A 10,895-nucleotide genomic window follows, 5' to 3' on the forward strand; every position below is an offset into this window, starting at 1 on the left:
GAGAGCCCCCCTCCTGGGACTCCCCTGGCTACCTCCCTACCCCAGGAACTGGGTATTTATTTTAAATCCTAGATGCTAATTAAGATCAAAGTGCTTCACCCCGGGGTGCACACGCTGGAGGGTGTCTTGCAGCTGCCTGTGCCCACGCTCCAGGAGCACCGGGGATGCAGCAGTGGCATCCACTGTGGGGGGGCACTTGGAAATCTGGTTATGCTGTCTCATCTTTCGAAACAACGAGAAACTCAGGAGGCTATGTTGGCAGACTATGAGCAGGCGTTTCTTACTCCCAGTCGTGTTTGGCCAGTCTTAGTTACCTGCTGGCTGGGTGGCAGGTAGCAGAGGGCTGTGGGGAGGCTGGCTTCCTCTCCCCAGTGGTCACCAAAGCCATGGGAGCCAGTGAGGCTCACCCAGCCCATGCCTCAGGGCACCTTTGGTGTGGCTGTCAGAGGGTTTGTCCTCTTCTGGCTCCACCAGGATGCTCCATGTCACTAAGCATCAGGACTTCTGTGCGTAACCAGCACATCCCCACTGAAACTTTGGTCTCTTCCTGCGGTTTTCCAGGAAGGACATTTCTCTGGTGCACCTGCAGGCAGTCCTTTCTGGCAGTGTGGGTGTGTTCGCTGATCGGGGTGGCGGTTCCTGACCATCTGTCTGATGCCCAACAGGATTTCAAGACCCAGCAGATTCACAGGCTTGAAAGTCAGGTTGACCCTCCCGCTGGGATGCCCTGTGTCCCCACCCAAGGGCATCAAGCTGTCCCCACATCCTGTCACCCACTTACTTGAGATGCTTCTCACTCACCTCAAACTCAGGGAGGGGCTGGTTTTTTTTTTTTTTTAGGGAGAATCAAACTCATGTTTTTTGTTTTAGAAGATGCCATTCTTGTGAACTCTGTTCTAGTTGGCCCATTCTGATGACATGATTGCATCTGGGGGCCCATTCCAAGGGTTCCAGTTTTGCCCACTACCAGGACCAGGTGCTTCCCCTGCAGGATGGAGACTGGCTGCTCCCTCAGCCTCAGCAGCCCAGGCCCCACAGCCCCATGTTGGGACCTTGGCTCCCTCTGAGATAAGCTTCCTGGTTTCCATGTTGCAACATGAACCAAACCGCAGAGGTTATGACTTGTCTGTTTTTTCTTTCATGAACCACCAGGCAGAGCCGCGGGGCCTGCCCACTTCCTGCTCACGTGGAGCGCCTGCAATAACCTTGCACCCCAGGAAGTGAAGTCAGAGCGAGATCTCCCCACCCCCGCAGCCTCAGATTGCCTGCCTGGTGCCTGGCCCACCGTTTGCATTGACAGCCTCCTCCTGTAGTCGGTGGGGCCATCACAGGCACAGGGTTGGGGATCTCAGCGATGGGGATCCATCCCAACCCTAGGGTTGGGGATTCCATGGGGATCCATGGAAGCATCCCTGAATCCTGTCCTGTCTCTTTGGGGCCCAGGCAGGGCTTGAGCTGCACCCGGCTGGCCTCCTGGTCCCTCATACCTGCCCATGCCCCAAGTCCCTGCTGCGTGGGGGTGGCTCCCCTGTCCCTGCTCTGTGTCCCCTCCAGTGTGTCTCTGTGAATGGACACCCCTGTCTCAGGGCTGCCCTGCACTCAGCCAGCTCGCGTGCTGAGTGCTCCTCCCTGTGCTGAGCCAGGATGTCCCTGCCCATCCAGTCCCCAGGGTGGCACAGTCGCCTCTTCTGCTCTTCTTAGCCTTTTCTGTCCCAGCGGGGGTCTGTGTTTTATCGACACAACAGATGTCGGCCGATAGCATGACAGGGACACAGAGCCCAGTACAGTGATGGCAGGGCGCCCGTCCTGGGTGTGGGGCAGAGGCCAGCGCACACGCAGGTTGCTGCACCCCGGGTGGCCCTCCCACGCCCTGGCCGCTCCCCAGGGTACTGATGGGCCCTCCCCTCCCTCAGGGAGCCCCGGAACAAAGGAGGTGCCCCAGGCGGCTGGGTGAGCCTCCTGCCAGGGCAGCCTTCCCCCTCCTGCTCTGTTCTTCCTGTTTCAAAACTTGGAATGGAAAACAAAGGGGTCAGATGTTGTTTTATTCTCCTTGAATTCAGCTTCAGGTGCCTGACAAAGGGCGGAAGAGCTCCCCACCCCTTTGCTTTCGGTTTTGGGGGCTCACCACAGTTCTGGGAGGGCTCCTGCAGGCAGCCCAGATGTGCAGACGTCCACCTGCCCCGGAGCCTGCCCCCCAGGCCCGCCAGGCCCCCCGACCGCAGGCTATGCAGCCCCTGCCCTATTCCTGCTGCTGGGTTAGAAACCATGCCCTTTTTAAAAACTATTTTTTAAAAATATTTTATTTATTTATTTGAGAGAAAGAGAGAGCACGAGCAGGGAGGAGAAGGAGAAGCAGACTCCCGGCTGAGCAGAGCCCAACACGAGGCTCGAGGCTCGATCCCAGGACCCTGAGATCATGACCTGAGCCCAAGACAGCTTCACTGTCGGAGCCCCCGAGGCGCCCCGAAACCACTCTCTCCTTGAAAGAAATATTAACAGAACTGCCCCACGCCCCAGTTGGCAGCAGCAGAGTCAGGAGAGGAGCTCAGGGATGTTGTTAAATATTAACAAAGCGAATTCAGAATTTCTAGCATTTGGCACACGGGCACCGGGAATGATAAACATTTAGAAACGACTCCAATCTCACCACCAGGAGGTGAGACTCATCATGAAGCACTCCTGAGCCGATGGCCCGACAAAGCAAGTTCATTCAAAAGCTGCTGGGGTGTGATGCTGGGGAGACCCGAACCCTGGTCCGACCATGCCCGGCCCGCCCCTCTCTGCCTGACGCCAACGCTTTCTGCTTTCTTCCCGTAGCCTGAAGTCAATCCTCAGGGGACAGACCTGCCAGGGAAGTTTCAAAGGCCCTGCTGTGAGTGGCATACTTCTTGCAAAATGTATTTAAAGGCAGAGGATGTGGTGGAGGCCCTGGTGTGTGTGTCTTGGGCAAAGAGCAGCTCAAGCGATTGCAGGACTTTCTGCCAACCAGTGCCTGGCATTTTGCAACCACTCAGCAACGTAAAATCACCAAGCACTACCAGTACTTTAAGGGGGGATATTTTTTGGATTCCCAGGTACTTCCAAATGGTAGGAGAGACTTTTTTTCCATGTTAGTTACTCTAAAATGTTTTGGGGTGGCAAAGGACTGACCTACCTATCAAGTGGTCAGTCTAATGTCACTGGGATGAGCGACAGGGTGATGACCTTCCAGCCAGAAGTGTGAATCCGGGGCCCCCAGGAACCACAGGTCTCCTGCCGAGGTGGGGGTGAGGGGCTGTGCTCTGCACAACAGCACACTGGCTCCACTTGCTTTTCTAGGCAGTCCAAGTGTCCGACAGCATGTGGGGCTTCGCTGGGAAGCTTTACTGAAACGATCCCTTCAAAGCAGGGTGCTTCATCCTCCCCCAACTAATTTATACCATATTTTGATAAGAATCGCAGGCATTCCTAGAATTTGTTGTAAAATTTTTTAAAATTTTGTTTTCAAATTTCTTCCATAAGAGTTCAACACATATTTGCCAAATGAATAAATCACTGAGTCAGAAGTAGTTAGTGATGACTTATTTTTAAATTGAAACCTCACAACAGCCCTTTGAATAATCCCTATGATTTTTCTTATTTTGTAGATAAGGAAAGAGCCTGAAAATAAAGTCTAAGTACCTTGCCTAAGGTCCCCAGTGTTGGGAAAGAGGCTGGGGTCCTGATGCAAGTCTCCCTGGGTCTGAAGTCTGCAGGCAGTATCCCTCCAGCTTTTTCTGGTGTGGACTCCTGGAATTGAAAGAGAGCCATTCTCTCTCGGCTACTATTTCCCTGTGTGTGTGGATAGATAGATAGATAGATAGATAGATAGATAGATAGATAGATGATAGATAGATGATAGATATAGATAGATATTTATTCATTCATTTATTTTAGAGAGACACAGAGAGAGACAGACAGACAGTGAGCAGGGGGAGAGCAGAGGGAGAGAATCCCATGGAGTCCAACTCGGGGCTCTATCCCAGGACCCTGAGGTCATGACTTGAGCTGAAACCAAGAGCCCGACGCTCAATGGACTGAGCCTCTCTGGCACCCCTCCCCATCGGACTCTGTATGCTTATGTGTCCGAACACTTGCTCTGCAAAACTGGGTGCAGTCCACAGAGTTTGACATGTCTCTCTTCTCCTTGAAAACCCAATAGGTTAACTGAGGCTCACTGGCATTTGCTGACACAGTCTCCCTCAGAGAAGTGCTCTCTTGTTCTGCTAAGGATAGTCCCATGAGCCTCGCAAGGCTTATTCTCCTCCACCCTGACTGAATGACAGTGAGATGAGGTGACTGGGGCCAACAGTGTGCTTCTATGGTATTTACTTTTGTTAATATTTCATATTTTAGTGATTCTCAAAATGTATTTTCCTAAAGAAATTGGACGAGTACTTCACACGCTTGCCAGCATTTTCTCACTCTTGGCCTTGGTCTCAAGAAGTTAACAAGATTTTGAGGTATGCCACACTGGAAGCCATCTTGTGTTGTATTAAAAAAAGTTTGCATGGCATGAATATCATGTTTTAGAGCAGTCATTCTTCATCTGAATCTGATGGGCACATCCTAAGTCAAAATTTGCAGGTATGCCCTGTGTGTATGATATAATAAAAATATTTTTAAATCAGAAATATTTATTTTATTAGAACATTGGTAGGACCAAGTTTCACCCATTAGGATGGGTAATAACAATAATAATAAAAAAAAGCACAAACCAGAAAAGAGCAAGTGTTGATAAGGATGTGGGGAAATTGGAACCTTTGAGCACCATTGATGGGAATGGGAAATGGGTGTAGCCACTTGTATATGGTGGTTCCCTTAAAAACTTTAGCATAAAATTACCATATGGTCCAGCAATTTCTCTTCTGGATGTATACTCCAAAGAACTAAAAGCAGCCATACTTCTACACTCATGTTTATAGCAGCATTATTCACAGTAGCCAAAAGATCGAAGCACCCCATCTAGTCTATGGCTAGATGAGCAGATGAACAAAATGTGCCATGTACATGCAATGGAATATCATTCAGTCTTAAAAAGGAAGCAAAAACAGTTGGTAGTACTTATATTGAGTAGGCATTGATGAGCAAAGTATCTTCAAAGTAACAGGCAGGACTTCATGTTGCCCTTTGGATGTAATACGGAAAACTCATTATTAACAGGAACCCCCATTTGACCTTATGGTTGCGAATGTTGAGAAGGGAACCTTGTCCTGGCAAACTCATGGTCAGCTCTCTAGGATCTTCCCACAAGCATATACACTGTCCAGTAGGCATATGGGAAGCAAAACTACGGTTAAGGCAAAGGATGTTTCTTTAGAAGTTGAGCATAAATATTCCTGAGCTGCCTGCCCTGGGACTGGAAGGAGTCCCAGAGGGAGCCTGGGGCATCTTCCCTTCCGATCAGGACGGGTGTCTTGGCTTAACTTGCAGATCAACAGGAGTTGTCTCTAGGGCCAGGAGAATGAATACAGAGAACATCAGAAGGAAAATAGAAAAAAAAAAAAAAGATATGGCAATTAAAAAAAAAGGGAGCTCTATGTATTTGTAGAAATGACACTTTCCAGGGGTGCTGCTATGATGTTATTCTGTGGGTTATGCTGCAGGAAGGCTTTCCACCTCATACTTTCGTGCTTTCCAAATGAGATCGTTCTGGATAAAATCTTCCTTTATTACCTTACATGGGGGAAATGTTATTGTACTATTTTAGAAATCTAGGGATGAAGGTGCCTGGACGGCTCAGTCTGGTATGTGTCTGCCTTGGGCTCAGGTCATGATCTCAGGGTCCTGGGCTCAAGCCCCATGTTGGGCTCCCTGCTCCGTGGGGAGTCTGCTTCTCTCTCTGCCTCTGCCTGCTGCTCCCCCTGCTTGTGCTCGCTCCCTCTGTGTCAAATAAATGAATAACATCTTTAAAAAAATCTAGGCATATAAAAACCATGACTATATAGCCAAATAAGCTTAAAGTAGACCTAAAATGGCATGCCGTTTAACACCATGCCTTACACTGGAGAACTCCCAATTCAGACCACTGATTCCGCAGCGGGGTCCTAGCCTTCTGTATTAAACTAAACAAGCCTGGGGGGATCCCTCGAGAAGGGGAACTTCTGAGTACATGGATCCAGGGACACTGCCGTCCTCTGCTTCACTGCAAGAACTTAAAACAGTGGGACACGTATTGGTGAGAAAGAAAAGCAGGATCTGATGTGATAATCTCAATAACTCAGCTTGGCTTATTATATTCCTACCCCTGCCCACTGCTCCTCTAAGCACTTCTTGGGTGTTGATTTATGTAACCCCCATGGTGGCGCTGGGCCAGGGTGGGAGGTGGTGTGAACCCCGTCCTAGCACTCTCCTCCAAAGTCTGGATCTCATCTGCAAAACAGGGATCTGTCCCTGTCCTAATGGCAATTGTGAGGATTAGCTGCACTTAGACATGTTAGTGGGCACAGCATACAATAACACTTTGTGTTATTTTATGACCTTATTTTAGAGTTTATAGCCTCATTTTATTTTATAACATTTTATTTTTTTTTAAAGATTTTATTTATTTATTCACGAGAGACACAGAGAAAGAGGCAGAGACATAGGCAGAGGGAGAAGCAGGCTCCCTGCGGGGAGGCCGATGTGAGCCTTGATCCCAGGATCCCAGGATCACGACCTGAGCCAAAGGCAGACGCTCAACCACTGAACCACCCAGGTGCTCCTAAATGTTACTTTTTAAAATCCTACTGTATTTTTCCTGTGGGGTTTAGACGCTGCACACAGGTGCCTGGTTTGTGTTGGCACAGCTCTAAAATAAAGGGTGAGCCCCTGAGGGCACCTCCCACCCCAGTCTAGGAGGCAGACGGAGCACACAGACACTCACCTACATAATGTGCGGTCACCATTCTGTGCCAGCACCCACCAGTGCCAAGTCGTAGCCCCTCGGCGATGCTCATGTTTAGCACTTGCAATTGTCCTCAGAGCCTAGCACTAATACTGTGCCCCTCCTTTTAGTAAAAGTGGGGAGTCCCCGCAGTTGGCATCAGCATAGTGGAGAAAGAGGCAAGGAGTGTCCGAGGCCTGATGTCTGAGACCCTGCTGTGTAGGCAGCCCTTTCACTCCTTGCTTCTTTATGGCTCTGATCAGCTCAGTGAAATTGGTGTCATCATCCCCATTTTTAGGAAGAGGGCACAGACTGGGAGGGGTCACCAAGCTGGCCCAAGGTCATGCCCAACAAACCAGTGCTAGAGCAGAAGTTCTGGCCTACAACTGAGGATTCCAGAGCTGCCATGCTTCAATTCCCCAGCCAGCTGATCTGGTCCCTGGGGGCAGTTCCTGGGCTTCCAGAGGCCACATGAACCAGGGACCACCTGACCCCACTGTCTTATCAGTGGGAGGCTTCCCAGGCTGATCAAAAAAGCAGCTGGTGCATGGGCTTTTTGTCCACATTTTGGGGTCACAGAACATCGCTGGCCATGCTGCCTGAGCACACCTGGCACATGAACTTGCCACGACTCTGACTCTTTCCTCCAGGAGTCTTTAACTGATTATTTTTTATTTTTAAAAGATTTATTTATGAGGTGGGGGAGGGCAGAGGGAGAGAACTTCAAGCAGACTTCCCGCTGATTATTGCAGAGCCCAGGGCGGGGCTCTAATGCCCCTGAGGTCATGACCTGAGCCCAAGTCAAGTGTCGGTGGCCTAACCAACGAGCTGCCTAGGTGCCCTCCTCCAGGGATCTTTTAATTCTGATGCCCTAAGTCTGGGCTCTGAAGAACTGCTTGTCTGTTTCCCTCCCCAGTGCTAGTCTTGGAAGACTCACTAGATCACTGTAATCTTTCTTTCCTACAGTATCCAGTGCAATTGGATCTATGTAAAACACGTCCCAGGGTGATGATACAAAATATTTGAGACGGATGTTATTATTTTAAACAGAATTTAAAATTTGCATGAATTTAAAATAAAAGTTGCATAATTATTTTATATCTTCACTTTATTTGAAGCAAGAGCATTCTAACTGATTGTACAACCCGAAACCTATTTGGAGCACAGTGGTCTGTTGAATTATTTTATTCAGAATACATAAAAGACTGTAAGTGCAAGTGATTCTGTTTTCAGACAGAATGTAATTGCAACAGTTATGTGAAAGTTGTACACAGTTGGCTCGAATATAACAGCTCTCAGTAGTGCACAGCTTGAGTATTTTGGCAGAAAAAAAAATCACATATTCATACTTGAATTGCTTAAGATATTCCTTTGTTTCAGTTCTTCCACCGAAGCCAAGGATAGCAGGGCTCTTGGGTCTATCTTTTCAAAGCTTCCCCTTCTGATAGTGAAATAGTAAGAAAAAAGAAGCAGGTAAGTGCTATGAATATATGTAAGTGTAAGTGTTTCAAATAAGGATGAACAAAGTCGTTATCAAGATGGACCTAATTCCTTGATCGTGGTAACCACAAACTCCGATTCTGTGTAAGTAGAAATGATTCAGATCAAACTTCAGTAGGAATGTGCTATCAGATGGCCCCTGGGATACGTCCGTGTCATGATGATTTCCGCGCTCCAGTGTCTATCTAACAGCTTCTCCCTTATAAAGCAGGACTGGGGCGCCTGGGGGCTCAGTTGGGTATGTGTCTGCCTTTGGATATCAGGTCATGATCTCAGGGTTCTGGGATCGAGTCCTTGGTGGGGCTCCCTGCTCAGCGGGCAGCCTACTTTTCCTTCCCCCTCTGCTTGTTTTCTCTCAAATAAATGAATAAATAAAATCGCTAAAAACAGCCTCAACAAAACAGTACCGAAAGAGTCCAAATGGGCTTCCTCACGTCATGTGAAACTGTGCCTAGACCTGCTTCCCAAAAGAACTGTTTCAGTCCTCACAGCCCAGATCCTCTGGGAAGCTAAAGCAGAGAATCTCCATGAGCGATCACACCGCAAGGAGGTTCCTGGGTTTCCCACATGAGATTTCCTGGCCCCACGTGTGGTCTCTGGCTCTGTCAGTGGCCAGGCGGTGGGCTTTGCTTCCCCACTACCTCACTTTCCTTGCAGATTGTGGGAGGGCACTGTGCCACTCACTGCTACCTTAACAGCAGTGCCAACACTCTGCTCTTTTTTTTAAAGATTTATTTATTTATTCATGAGAGACAGACAGAGAGAGACACACACACACACACACACAGAAAGAGAGAGGCAGAGACACAGGCAGAGGGAGAAGCAGGCTCCTCCCAGGGAGCTCAATGCAGAACTCAATCCTGGATCCCAGGATCATGACCTGAGCTGAAAGCAGGCACCCAACCGCTGAGCCATCCAGGCATCCAAGACTCTGCTCTTTAAGTGACTCTGACTTTATATATTCTGAAAATCCACACTTGCTACATGTGATTGATGAACATCTCTCTGAGAACAAACCCTGGAAATTCTCTACTCCCAAATATACACACTTTAAGTAGTTTTTGTAAGAAAAATGAGAGGAAAATACCAATTATTCCTTTATTGAGGAAGTAGCCTATGTATCAATCTGATTTTTCACAACACACCTCAGTCCACTAGCTAGAAATAAATAAGTATTGCTTTGTTTCTCTGATGTCAGAAGCAGCTGTTTTGAAAAATATTTTTGGTAATTTATAAGGTAAAATGTTAGCTCAGCTCATTCTAGTGATTTACAATCTTTTAATTTCATTTTGTTATGAGGCTTTTATAAACCTGACTTTGAAAATGCAACATGTGTGTTTAAGAGAATCTTTTGTCTCATAAACGGAAATGATCCAGGAAATGCGTATTTCAAGGGAAGGGCAGTGAAATCTTGGTTCTGGGCAGGGCAGATGAGAACAGAGTAGCACTGCTTGGCCATTAGGAATAAAGTCTATCTTGGGGCCCCCTGGACCTGGGATAGGTACCCATTTCTGGGTCATCTGCTGCAAAAAAAATGAGGCAGGGTTGATATTATCTTAAACGTTAGACAACCAGGGTCCATGGCTTTGCCAAAAATCAGGTTTTTTGACTTTGGAGTGCAATGTCCATTTTTGTAGCTCAGATCTCCAAGAAAACTCCACAACAATGAAGACAGTTTGATGTCAGGACTTGTTTTCAGGAAAGGCTCCGATAAAAGCTTTCACACTGGATGTGAATGACTGAGAAAGCTCAATTAGCTTTTTTTTTTTTTTAAAGTAGTAAACTGAGTGTTTTGTAGCTCATAACTGTTAGAAAATGAGAACTCTTGCGAGTGAAGCTGTGCCATCAACAGGAAAAGCCTGTTTATTATTATAATTTAACTGACAGAGTTTTTGACATTCACTTAAATTTACCAGTAAGTTAGGCTAACCTAGTAGTTGGGTTAAGAAGTACTTGAAGACCACACTGCAAAACGGGGAACTTCAATGGACTTCTTTAAACTCTCGACCTCAGAGTAAGGAAACCAACCAACCGATGATGATAACTTGAGGCACAAAAAGCTATAGGATCCATACCAGATTCCGAGTTATCGATCGCCGCTTTGGAGGCCAATTAACACCAGCCTTGTGGTAGCCGGGCGCACAAGGCAAGAGTTCTCTGTCGCCGGTCACATGTTAACGGCGTACTTTCTGGCACCTGCGGCCAGGACCCCCGGCCCCCTGGCTCCCCAGACCCCGCGGCACCCCTGCCCCTCGCTCGGGTCACTGCGCCCCCCGCCCCACCCCTGCCCTCGCTCGGGTCACTGCGCCCCCCGCCCCACCCCTGCCCTCGCTCCGGTCACTGCGCCCCCCGCCCCACCCCTGCCCACGCTCCGGTCACTGCGCCCCCCACCCGCTCGCGGCCCAGGCCGGGTCCCGCCGCCGGGACAAAGGAGCCGGAGCCCTGGAGGGGCCGTCGGGGCGGGCCGGCCGCAGCCGCCCTCGCGGTCGGGAGAGCTCAGCCTGCGAGTTGG

Source organism: Canis lupus, chromosome 7, assembly GCF_011100685.1.
Source record: "Canis lupus familiaris isolate Mischka breed German Shepherd chromosome 7, alternate assembly UU_Cfam_GSD_1.0, whole genome shotgun sequence".
Classification (NCBI taxonomy): domain Eukaryota; kingdom Metazoa; phylum Chordata; class Mammalia; order Carnivora; family Canidae; genus Canis; species Canis lupus.